Source organism: Corticium candelabrum, chromosome 12, assembly GCF_963422355.1.
Source record: "Corticium candelabrum chromosome 12, ooCorCand1.1, whole genome shotgun sequence".
Lineage (NCBI taxonomy): Eukaryota > Metazoa > Porifera > Homoscleromorpha > Homosclerophorida > Plakinidae > Corticium > Corticium candelabrum.
Window position 1 is genome coordinate 4,034,249 of NC_085096.1, and position 14,334 is coordinate 4,048,582.

A 14,334-nucleotide genomic window follows, 5' to 3' on the forward strand; every position below is an offset into this window, starting at 1 on the left:
GCAAGAAGAGCACACTAAGACAGTGAACTTGTATAAAAAATGCACACTAAAATACGACTGTAACTTTGTATTTTATACTAGGTTCCCTTGAATGTTGTGCTCGAATTTCTCTTTGAGTTCACCCAGCCTTCCAATATTGTCTATTGCTTCCAACAACTTCTCAAGACAAGCTTCCCCACCGTTTCTGCCAATCAATATATCTATAATGTTATCCACAGTTTGACTTGCAATATCAGTTTTGGGCTTGTCGTTCAGGTCATCCTCGGTAACCCCTAGGTACGCTCCTAAAGCTGATGTCCTCTGACCAGCCAGAAGATATACCGTCTGCAGGACATCAACTGAAATTTCAGACCATTTCTTGTAAATTGCACCAAGCTGACCACAATTTGCACTATTTCTCCTGAAATATTACCAATAAATAAATAGATTAATTTAGAGTGGGTGTGTGTATGTATGTATTTAACTGTAACTGCAATTGTCACAATGTATCTGCAAGTTGTGACAACTCGAAGTGAGAAACGTTTTGTCGAGCTTTTAAAATAAATTGATAAAACTCATAAATTATGTACACAAATGAGCTTTTGCTCGTTGTCAAATTGCAGCTGAAATGCAAAGTTAACAAGAACGACAGCACATATACTCAATGTTTATCTCCATCAATTTGTATTCAACTTACATGTGCGCGTGTGTGTGTATAAACATAAATACACATTTATGTGTGTATATAGATAAAAACACACACTTAAAATGTATACTCATGATCACATTTATATATAGAATAACCTAACTTCATAAAATCAACTCTTAAAACTTTAGAGGACCTGGTAAACATACGGAAACAGTAAAACTAATGTACAATGTCAATCCAGACGACAACGTTCTTGTTAAACACAATGACATGAATGCGTTCTATTAATTAAATTGTGTTAGGTCATAGCTTGTTGCCATAGACACGAATACTCTGGGACCTTGGATTTTGGCGCGAGCCTGTACCATATTGTAGTCTGGGTAGTACTGAGTAGAAGACTAAATATACTACACTGGCGACAAGGATTTGATCAAAGGATACATTTGGGTTGTTCGAAAGAATGGGCAGCTATTACCGGTCATCGTTATCTTGGGAAACGTACGAGGAAGGCCTGTAGCAGTTTCTAGTGGCAACCGTTAAAAACGAAGCCAAGGCGCAGAAGAAGGCCTAACGATTGTTGGAAAACACGCATATGGTATTACGTGACCTGTACACCCAGAAAAACCGCAGAGAAAGAATATGCGGAGTTTGTAGGCGCGCTGAAGAGACACTTCCAACATCACATAGTCATCGCCGAACGCTTTAAGTTTCACAGAAGCAACCTGAAACAAGAAGAATCAGTGAAAGAGTTCATAGCAGCTTTGAGGAGGTTGAGTAAACATTTCTAATTTTGCGCTTTTCTTTACAAGCATTGAAAGACCCCCTGGTGTGCAGACTACAAAATGAGGCTATTCAAAGAAAACTGCTAGCAGAAGAAGAACTGTCTCTAGACAAAGCATCTTGATCAAGAATGCTATCTCAATGGAGCTGGCAGCACAGCAAGCGGTGGATTTACAAAAAGCAGTAGGAACCAGACATGAAACATCACTAGACAAACAAACAAACACCATGAGAGTGACACAGAAACCGCCACAGAAGAGTCAGGGAGGAAATCGGGCGAACAGGGAACACCGAAATCAAGTTTCCAATCAAGGATACCTTAACAAGCTGCACCTGACGGACAAGAGTCCCGGAAGTTGTCACTGATGTGATATCAGTATCTCATAAGAGTAGCCACGGAGGTGCATGTCGAGGGGCAGGACGTCACCGCAAGTGCACAGCATGTGTTATAAAGACCATTCTGGTACGCATAGTATCTAGTACGCGTTCTATCGTCACAAATCGCCATTACGCTGTCCTAAGAGTCCCGATGTAGATTTGCGTAAAGTGTGAAACGCCTAGAGCGGACAAGCATGCGCACAAATCTTGACAGTGTCACTTTAATAATTCAGTATGTTTGCTGTCACATATAAATGTAACGATCAATACTAACCTGCTTTGTATCTTTGAATGACATCTGAAACATCTCTTTGTTTCAATTTTTCTAAAGCATTTATTTTAAAGTCAGCAATTACAAACACAATGGAGTTTGCAGTCATTTCTCTTTTAACAATGTCGCTAACTGTTTCTTCTTTCTTTCTCTTTGTTTCCTTGGTTTCCTCCTCAGAGTTGGCAGCAATTTGTTTTAGTAAGGGTCAGATTAGTTACTTTTAGCAACCTTTCTATCAATCTGCAATAGTGAGTAGCCAACTCTTGCAACTAAACAAACAATTCCATTACACATTGCTCAGTGAAAATGATAGGAAGATGTTGTACTTCTGCTCTTTGTAATATCTTCAACTCTGTGTCCTTCTGAATACATCTAATCCCATCAAGCTTGTCCTAACACAAACACATCATATTAAAAAACACTACTAATGACTACTACTGCAGAAATGGACATACTAATACTTACATAGACATCACTTGCAACATTCGTCTCTCTCACTTTCATTCTAGTAGTGAAAAATCATGGTCTGATATTTTCTATGTTCATACATAAACGAGATAAGAATTTGAACTGGTTGGTTAACATGTAGCTACTCTACTGTAATTTGGCTACCATTCGGATGCTCTTACCAAAATTTCTCACATCAGATCATGAAGCAAACCGTAAGAACGATCCAATACACCTGGTCACCTATTCCCAGTCTGCACAACTTCAACTTGAATAGATATTTCCTAGCTAAGAGGCGCGCGATGTTGCAGCAGTCCAAGGCAGTCCCTTTCAGCGTGCTTTTCGATAACGAAGTGGCTAGAGAGCCGGTACCGTTCCCAGATGCGGAGGACTTGGAGTTCCGGTAATTTGCACGTGATCGATGATGTCATGCTAATTAGAAGCGACGAATGGCGGGAAGTCCGACTGATTCCGCATTCTTTTCTGTTGGGAAAAGATTCAACTCACTCGCCGACTTACAAGAGCGATTGTAGGTGTATGAGTCATAAACATACACAAAATTATGGAGAAGAGACTCGAGAAGTGTTGAGGCTGCCCGGAAGCGAATCAATAGTCCCCTTTCTGACGCAATTACATACTACGAGATGACGTATAGCTACATTCACGGAGGCAAAAAATTAGCTGCCCGTTGGAAAAGCAAAGCGGTCTACATCGTAAGTGCAGCTTGTGCGTTAGCAATTGTTTAGGAATCCAAGCACATACACCTTTTACATGGTGATGGGTCAAATTGTGGCCCCAGGCTAAAATAATGTACATACAGTAGTCTCAGATAAAAAGAACTAACTTAAAAAGAAACAGTAATTAACTACGCTCGGCAAATACTGTTATTATATATATATAAATAGTTAATCAGTGAAACCTCTGATGTAGTGTTATATCTGCACAGTACTGTACTACACTATTGAAAATACATAAATATACCCAGTGTACATCATTGCTGCTTTACCGTCTTCATTCTTTCTTCACACTTTCTACAGACAAAAACGTCTTTCAATGAAGCATGTTCAAAATACAGCAAGGCACGGACTGGGTAAAAATGCTAAGATTATCTCATCTATTAGTTTGTATCAGGGTTGCAGCGTAGATGCATTTGGATATTCTATATTCTACAATTCTTAAGCAAATTCGAAATTTAACACATTTAATATCAACTAGTCAACAGTAAAATTAATATCAACAATTGCTGGAGTACAATTTCAGACCTTTGGTTGATTTGTTTTGTAAATTTTAACCGGTAACCTGAAATATATTTCTATATCATATTACATATGATTTTTGTAATTTTATACAACCACAATTCCTACATTTCAAACACACCAAAAATTTCATCATGCTGTTACTTCTGTACCGAAGTGCAAAGAAAAGTTACTTGTGAGTGTTGCCTGACTTGAGTTCAGTATGCAAGCCATAAAAGAGCAACAGGATTTTCCTAAGATGTAGGTTTTATGATCAATTCCATAACAAATCATAATTAAATATTCCTTGTACATACAGTACTAAAATAACTTTAAGGATAAGCAAACACAACAAACTTAAGCTACATTAATTGATACCAGAATTACTTGTTAATGCAAATTTCTCAAATTTTATAACTATATTATATGCACTCAACACAGTTTTTATTTAATTTTCTAATTACATTTTCATTGTGTTTTGTATTTTTTCTTTGTACTTTCCATCAACAGGACTTTTAGGAAAGACTGCCCGTTTGAATTGTCCCTAAGAGCATATGAAGATGGTCAATCACTAGTTGTGCGAAGATTTAAAGAGAGCCATAATCATGAAATATCAAGTAATAATAATTAATTCCTTGTACACGTACATGTACCGTACCAACACATACCGTATTACCTCTAACATAAACACGTCCTTAATTTTTCAAAGGGCCTGATAGATGTGACTTTATTAGATACCAGACTGTGCCTTATGTAATTTTAATGTTGTTTAACTCAACATGGTTACATTAGCAATACAATTTAGCTATCATTTATTACCATCCAATACATTACGTTTGGCTACTGGTAATAGGTATTTGCAAGATGCGTGCTTTTATTGGAGACTGTGCCTTTCATTCTTTGTATGAGGTCCCGTAGCGTGCTTTTATTGGAGACGTAACTGTATTGGAGACCTGTGTTTATGTTAGAGACAATATGGTATTCACCAATATGGTAGCTGCATTAATAATATTAAATAGTATTATTTGAATATCATAAACCTGTACAGGAACTATTCAAACAACTTCCCAGTCAGAGAAAGCTACCATTAGAAGCAAAGGAAGAAGCTGAAAAGCTAATAGAACTAAAAGCAAATAAAATAATGATTCAGAACAAGCTGGCAGAAATGACAGGAAGCGTAGTGCTGCTAAAAGACTTGAGCAATATTAGTACTGGTATGAGAGCAGGAAAGACAAGAAACGATCTAAATACAGCTGTAAAGCAATTGACAGACAAATATGGTACATGGCTGCTATGAACAGCTCTCCTTGAAGTTGCATTTTTTGTACGTTGTGGTGTTTTGCTTGTAGGAGCTAGTGTGAATGTTGTCGTCAGTGACAATAACGTGTTGCAAGGCATCTTCTTTCAGGATGAGGAGATGAAACAGGCGTTTTCAGCATACCAAGAGCTACCATGTATTGATGCGACTTACAAGCTGCTTTAATTGAGATTCCTCTCTATATAATGCTTATAGAAGATGGCAATGGCCATTCTGAAGTGGCTGCTGCATTCTTGTTATTAGAAGAATCCAAGGCATCAATTACATGTGTAGCAAATATTTTCAAAGAAAACAGTCCTGAATGGAAGTCTGTAAGAGTGATAATGGCTGATAAAGACATGACAGAGTAAGATGTTCTTGCTGCCAGTTTCCCTTCTGCTGCTATTTTGATATGCTTATACCACACATTGCGATCGTTTCGAAGAGAGATAACGATGGAGAAGATGGGCATTACCTCTGGCCAGCGAAGCACATACCTTGAAATGGTAGAGCAAATGGCCGATGCTCCAAGTGAAAAAGTACCTGGATCTGTATAGGCAGTTTCAAAATTGTGCTCCTCTGATTGTGTTGAAGTATTTTGATGATCAGTGGCACCCTATTAGAAAGCAGTGGACGATGGGGTTGAAGTATAGCACAGGGAATTTCTTCAACAATACCAACAATAGATTGGAGTTCCTGAATGCAAAGTTAAAATCAGTAATTTCCCGGTGCTCATAACTAGAAACATTCGTTGACAAGTTCTTTCCTATTTTACGAGTGCTTCGATCAGAACGAGACTATCAAGCAAGCCTGTCTACTCTCAAAGTCCCTGTAACATACCATTCTATCACTGATGCAGCACCGATTAACTATATGAAGTATCTTACACCTTATGCCTACAGATTTGTTGCCTAACAGATGGATATGGAAACAAAGGTAGAGCTCGCAAATGATGGCAACCAACATTACCATGTTGCATACAACGATAGTTCAATAGTAGTCACCCCCCTCCCCGCAACATGCCAGTGCATGACTTGGCAGTCAATGAGGTTGCCTTGTCATCATATACTGGCAAATCGATCTGATCTCGGATTAAACATGTTCACTGAAGAACTTTGTGACAGAAGATAGTCTTTAGATTACTACAAATCTAACCACAGAGCATTTTCACCTATTGCTCATCAAAGCCAGTCTACAGCAACCATCGTTAGCTTTGAAACTCCATCAAGAAAAGTACACTCTCAGGTGCGTTGTCAAAGTGATTCTCAACTGTTACATAAATTAGCACGTGTCCGTGTTGTAGTTTGAAAAATTCCATCAGGCTTCACACATTGCTACCAAACTTGCTACTTTAGCTTCAGAAGCATCAGGAGTCAATTTCACCAGCAGATTTAATGTAATGAAAGAGTTGGTTTCTGCTTGGGAAAATGGACAAGAAGTGGAACTGATCAGTGGTAAGATTCTGCTAGCGTTCATGCATATATGCAAACATATCTTTAACATCATACAGCCATATTAATTCTTTTGTGCCAATACATTCAACTGAAGGAGAGAAACATGATGAGGTCTTACAACTACTGCTTAATCTTGACAAACCTTTGACAGGTAATTGTCTGTCAGCATCTACGGATACCTGTGTATCTACATACTTACATACCTACCTACCTACATACTCTTGTTGGAGATACATGTATGGGTTAGGGGCACCAGCCCCTCAAAATCAATAGGGGATCGAACCCGAGTACTTCCGCTGACCTCTGCCTGAGTTGTTTTTAATCAGAACTCCATGTATATTCCTAGGTGTGCACGCTAATTAACTGAAGTATTACTACATGTAGGAAAGATGCACTTACGGTTCCTCAATATGATCCAAGTCAATCCGCATGATGTCCATGCAAAGTCAATCATCGACCTTCATAACAGACGATATTTGGGGGCGGAGCTTCTAGAGCATGCGCAATCTCGAGGGTAACACGCACCTTACGCCGATCTTGCTGTACACGAAGTCCACGTTTCCAGGTCTGCTTCTGAACCGTAGATCATCTTGTCGTTGACCAGGCTTTGTAAGTAAGTTCACTACTTACTATTTCGTGCATCTTGTGAGAGACTTTGCCAGCGTAGTGACGCGTACGAAGCCATTTCTTGAGAACGGCTTCTCGAGGGTAAGAGACTGCAGTTCAAGCTGAAGTCGTCTGATTCACATTCTGAACACATGCACGTGGAGTGGAAAGACAGACTACTCATTGCATAGTGATGGAGGTTTTGTCGGATGAAGATTTTGTGGTAGGGGAAGATTTTGTAGTAGGGAACCCATTCGGGGTAACCGAACGTGCCGCACTGTCACTGTCTGTGTAACTGAAACTAGGACTAATTTTCCCCCATCTAGCAAACTACTTGAACTGTGGAACTGTGAAACTATGTATCTTGTCGAACTAGAGTCAGCAAAAAAGTTTGTCTAGCATATCCAACTCTTCATGGAAGGCGGTGAGCTCATGAGCTTTCACATCACTTGATGTGCCTGGCTTCATTCTTTGTTTGCTATACAGGAAAATTGTCTTGGCTGCTTTGAGTCGAACTCCACACTGTATCAAGTACATTTCTCTACACAAAACCAGTGTAAGACTTGATTTTATCATGAGAATGCCTTTCCTTGCAACCCAGACTCTGCAGATGCAAGGTCTTGCTTGAGAACTCTAATCTTGTTTTGAAGTTCCACTATTTCATTTGCTTGCTGTTGAATTATTGGTCGTAAACCATCAGCTTCAGCGCCTCAGTGACATTTTTGACACTAACATCTTCAATTTTGAGATCACAACTATACACGTCTTGATCAACTGCAGATGAGGTAGAACAACCTCTGCTTTCTGATTTAGACATTACAGCTAAGAATAGTGCGTATGTGTTGTGTTACTTTAGACATAACTGTTGCTGGGACTTGTAGACTGCAGAGGTAATTGTAAACAGACTACAGAGTACGTGTACTGTACTCTGATCCGAGTCAGTGTACCTATCGAGTGCAAGTTATCACAGTAAGAACTTCGACTTGGACAATCACATATATACAGAAGCAAGCTAGACTGCCCAGAAACAACGCGGAACGCCTACATGTCTGGTTACCCGAAATGGGTTCCCAGGTGGCATGATTTCACTCGCCAAAACTAATTCATCTATAGGCAATGAGTAGTCTGTGCTTCCACTTTACGTATATCTGTTCAGAATGTGAATCAGGCTACTTCAGCTTGAACAGCTGTCTCTTACCCTCGAGAAGCCGTACTCAAGAAATGGCTTCGTACGCGTCTCTACGCACGCAAAGTCTCTCACAAGAAGCACGAAATGGTAAGTAGTGAACTTACTTACAAAGTCTAGTCAACGGCAAGATGATCTACGGTTCAGAAAAAGACCCGAAAACGTCGACTTCGTGTACAGCAAGATCGGGGAAAGGTGCGTATTACCCTCGAGATTGCGCATGCTCTAGGAGCTCCTCCCCTGACTGACTGACTGACTGACAAAAATAATCATTACACACAAGCTTTTGTTACATACAAAACACTAAAGTTAAAAATATTATCCATGACAGTTCAAGTCCGTACAATCACAGCAAACTGACTGACTGACTGACAATAATTTGTTAGACACAAACTTCTACGCACAGAACATTAAAAGTTCAAGTCAGTAGAAGCACGGTCTCGGCGCTGATGGACTCACTGATCGAATTGACGAGAGACTACTAGTACATTTTATTAATTCTTTTGTGCCAATAGATTCAACTGAAGGAGAGAAACATGACTACTGCTTAATGTTGATAAACCCTTGACATGTAATTGTCTAACAGATTTTACACATACCTGTGTATCTACCTACCTACCTACCTACCTACCTACCTACACCTACCTACCTACATCTACCTACATACCTACATCATAGTGGTTCACTGGTTTCAGTGGAGACACTTTTATGTAGTGGCTGCTTGCTCTCTATGGGAAGCAAAGCCTGAATTAGAGATGTTTGTAGTACAATGAAGCCTGAGAATATTACAACAGACAATATTGTAAAATATTGTACAACACTGATACATACATTTTTTCTTTGTATTATAGGAGTCTGTGCGACTCCACCAAAAACGTGCAAAATTTACAACAAATCACTCTACTCACAAAACGCTATGAAATCTAATCATGGTGTTACAGACTCAACCAATGGTACCCAAAGCTTATAAACCAACAGTGTCTTATACACGCAGAAATACATATATTTATACATACATGCATGCATGCATACGTATACACTTATACCATAGTCACAAGACGTGCGACCAGTCACAAGTGCTTATTTAGATGGAGTATATGAAGTATTGTACGGCAAGTGTACAAGAAGCTCCGGTTAATATTGCACTCTCACTTATCATATACACATCACATAACCATGGTATAAATTACTTACTATATATGATTAGCATGCTATATGGCTTTAAGTAGCAGCAGGATTTTAGACCTTGATAACAATGCCCCTCATGCTTTAAAAAGCCATATAGCATGCTAATTAAACAATAACCTATACATACATACCATATTTCCTTGAATAATAAACTGTACTCGAATATAACTGAAGGATCTGATCAGTTTGAAATGATGGTAACCCAAGTTTGAACAGTAACCCATGCCTTGGAGCCGAAGACTGGTATCCGACATTGTTCACACTCATTGTATAGTTTGCCATTTGCCAAGAACTGTCTACGAAGAGAAAAAGAGATCTGAAAAATTGAATATTGTGAAGGAAGGTAGAGCATCGTCTCTGAACAATATGGGGCAACAAAATACAAAGTCGACAAACAGAGCCTTCGTCAGTGGATAAAAAGAAATTCGAATGAATCTACATAAAAATGAAAACAAATAAGTGGAAAAGGCATAATACCAGATGTTGAAAAATAGTAAAGAGTGCTTGAATAGTCACCCATTGAGCTAATTAGGTTGAAATAATAGTAACCCACGTGTTAATATTTGAGGAAATATGGCACATATATGCTTGAACACACACACACACACACACACACACACACACACACACACACACACACACACACACACACACACACACACACACACACACACACACACACACACACACACACACACATACACACACACACACACACACACACACACAACATATATACCCTTTACACGCGTGCATACTTGTATACTGTGCAGGCATACGTAATGCACACATACCTACATGTATGCATTAACATATTACCTCTCTTGACACAGACAACAAACCACAATATTGTAAGAAAACTAGGCTAATATGTTCAATACAATTATGTGTGTTGCAGCAGATAATCATTCACTAAAATCAGACAAAACCAACTTTGCAAAGAATAAAGCAGTATGTGCGCCTACTGAAAATATCATTGTTCAGGATAAGATCTCAAAACACTTCTCTTATTGTTGAATGCTAAGTAACATTTATGCTGTTTAATACATTGTGTCCGCTAATGAATAGTTTCTATATTGACAGAGCCAAGAAGTGTTACAGTTAGTGAATCACAACCACTCTCTCATCCATCAGAAACTCTCTCATTCGAAGCAACTACCTCTAACTATGACTAACGAAATTTAAAAAATCTCCAAAGTGAGTTTTAACCAGAGGCATTAATTGCATTGATTTTAATACTCTTCTTACTTACAACCTCATTCAATTTAAGTGATCAGCATATCTGATAGTAGACTCTGTACCTAACAGTTTTACAAGCATCTAAATGCAAGCACCATTCCAGCTAGTTCTGAACTAAATTTTTAGGCACAACAATCAGCATATCAACAGACTGTATATGGAAATACCTACAGAGTAACTATTTAATCAAAAAATAGAATTAAATGACATGTTAGAAAAGATGATTAATTTTGGTGGTGTATGTGCAATGCCGACTTGACTTGTTAATTAAGCATTGCTAGTGTGGAGTTTTCAGTATCAGTGAAACTTGCATCCATACGTTGTAAAAAACAGGGCTCGAAACCTAGGATACCTGCTAGCTTTGCCTGCATAATTAGATGTCCAAGGAGAATATTATATTCCTAGTTGCCTTCACTCTAATGTTGAATTTGGCAATGCAATGAATTTGATCATACCGTTTCTTAAACAATGTACATTACTCACAGAACAAATACCCTTACTCACTGTAACAATGTTACTGAATGACTATTCTGCACATACCCCTGATGCACATAATCACTGAAATACTGTAATATCACTGCTAAGGATGAAAGGAAATCAAATAATACTGTTTCTAGGTATTTTAATGCCTCCTATTCTTCGAAAACGTGGCCGTCCAAAAGGTCATGAATTGACTGTGATTGGTTTACCGGCTAAGAAGCAAGCAAAGTCAGGAAAGTACAACCATTCATTAAGCTACACACATCATTGAAAGAAAGAGGTATTCACATGTCCATTTACTTGCTTATAATTAAGGCCTTGTTCACGAGGTGCTTTTGCATACTTGCAGTCATGTTAGCATGGCTTGTTGATGACAATATAGCAGCTGCTGCACTACAAAATCTCAAGACGCTGATCGATGACTCCGACATCAAAGTTCAGCAAGAAAACATCTATAATGCAGTCCTTGATGACAATGTTGACTTGCACATAATTCGACAGTTTTTCACCGATGATGCCTGGCTACTACTTACAGATGTTGTCAAGCAGAAACGTAAACATTGCAGTTATGTTTGCCAAGTTTGCTTTCACAACTTGGATGAGGAAGCATCAACTTTGTGTGACCATTGCCTCTTTTGGTCCCACATGAGTTGTGTTGGTCTTAAAGAAAGACTTAAATCAAAGTGGTGGTTTTGCTGAAGCTGTCAAAAGACTAGCAAATAAGATAAACTGGATGTAGAGGCAACCGTTGCTATGTAAAATTAGACACGTGTGTGTATAATGTGCAAGCTATGCAGTGTTGTTTGACTATATATTAAGAGCAAGATCTGGCAGAGCAGATGACAGAATCATGTAATGCTATTTTACCAGTATCTTTTCACTGTCTTCAAACCACAGTGACATAAGAACTAAAATGACAATCTACCTACCTATGTATGCACCTGCATACCTACCTAACTATATACCATATAACCGGTTATTACTGCAATTTGAGGATCTAGACAAAAGTTTTAGCTGCGAATTAAATTTCTGCATCCCAACAAGAAAGACAGTTACTGGTACACACATGTACACATGCATGTACATGTATCGCAACATGACTGCTGGGACTCGAAGATAAGCTTAAATATTTGCAAATTCTATTTGTGCACTCCATAAATCTGATTTCTTCGCAGAATACGCAAGAATATCATGATCGCAGAAATAACCAGTTATACAGCACATGCATATAAGATACCTAACTAACTAAAAATCTCTAAAGTAAAGTTCAACAACTACATAGCAATCAATTATTAACTAGCTAATAAAGCCAATATATTTAGCTTAGACAGTCAACACAGTCACTGAATAATTAATTAATTAATTAATTAGTACATTTTTACTACAATCACAGTCATACAACACATCTTCCAACTCTGTCGCACCATGTGACATACATTCCGAAACTTGTTCTTTGTACCCAAATTACGTGAGACTCGGCTTCGGTAGTCACGCAATGAACGCTTCAAAACATAAGTGCTCCTTCTATTGAAAACGACTAGCCTAGCTATGCATGTTCAAGAACGCGTGCACGTACACACCATCACCGCATCCATAACATAATACGAACGATAATGTGACAATGAACCCAGTAAGCACGTTAGCAGAAATCCGGGAGTATGGGTCACGTGCAAATTACCGGCACTCCAAATCCTCCGCATCCGGGGCCGGTACCGGCTCTCTAGCCACTTCGCTTAGAATATACTTCTTTAATTTATCATCACGTGTTAGTTAAACCTAAACAACTTCAACCAAACTACCTTTGAATCAGGTTTCGCAAAGTTGTTTATGCTGCCAACTTGAATGTGTAGTGCTAATGCAGGCACGCGAAGTTCTAAACATGATTAGATCTAAACAACCTTTAAAACTAGATTAGTTGCTAGAGCGGACACGGTCCTATAGATCGTGTGTCTCAAATTCAACTCGACACACTTTCATCCTAATAAACTTGTAGAAAACGCATTGTTATCAACGTGTTGGTAGTGAGAAATCTAGGGTAAATGTACACACACACACACACACACACACACACACACACACACACACACACACACACACACACACACACACACACACACACACACACACACACACACACACACACACACACACACGCACACATCACACAGCAAAAAATGGCAAATGCATAAGGAGCTGCCGTTCATTATGGTTAGGACCCCAGCCAGTTGGCTGAGCTCCTGTGCACTACGCAGGAGCTATAGGCCGCGCTGAGCAATATCCTGAAGCCTGGCCAGGTACTTGCTGAAGCACCAATTGCGACTCCAGCAGTGGTGTTGGCACCCGAAGTCCCACCAGGAGCCCAAACGCTGGTGGATTTTGTCGCAGTGGGGGTCTTTTGCCGCCCTAGTTAATGACCAGGTACTCGTCCATACTCCTGATTTGAGAGAAGCAATTGTGGGTTAGTTTCTTGCCAACGGAAGCTATGTCATAGCTCGCCATCACTGTGACATAAACATGCAACCTTGCAAGTTCCCGGATGCACCAACTCTAGAAGACTCTCTAACCAAATGAACAATCGCAGTACACACACACACTCACACGCACGCACGCACGCACGCACGCACGCATACACAGACACACACACACACAGACACACACACATACATACACAGACAGACAGACAGACAGACAGACAGACAGACAGACAGACAGACAGACAGACAGACAGACAGACAAACAGACAGACAGACAGACACACACACACACACACACACAGACGGACACACACACACACACACACACACACACACACACACACACACACACACACACGCACGCACGCACAGACGGACACACACACACACAAAAACACACACACAAACACACACACACAGAAACACACACACACACACACACACACACACACACACACACACACACACACACACACACACACACACACACACACACACACACACACACACACACACACACACACACACACACATACACACACACACACACACACACACACACACACACACACACACACACACACCGGGAGCTGTATAGATAGTGCATAGGATCACGTCTTTTTCTATTGTCCGCCCCGGATTAGAGCCTAGCTACGCTCGGCAAAATCCCA

The 14,334-nt window shown here is 39.6% G+C and overlaps 1 pseudogene; it reads left to right on the forward strand.

Moving 5' to 3' along the window:
• The first annotated feature begins 2,806 nt into the window (after positions 1-2,806).
• Positions 2,807-11,888, forward strand: LOC134187593 (zinc finger SWIM domain-containing protein 3-like; annotated as a pseudogene).
• The last annotated feature ends 2,446 nt before the right edge of the window (positions 11,889-14,334 follow it).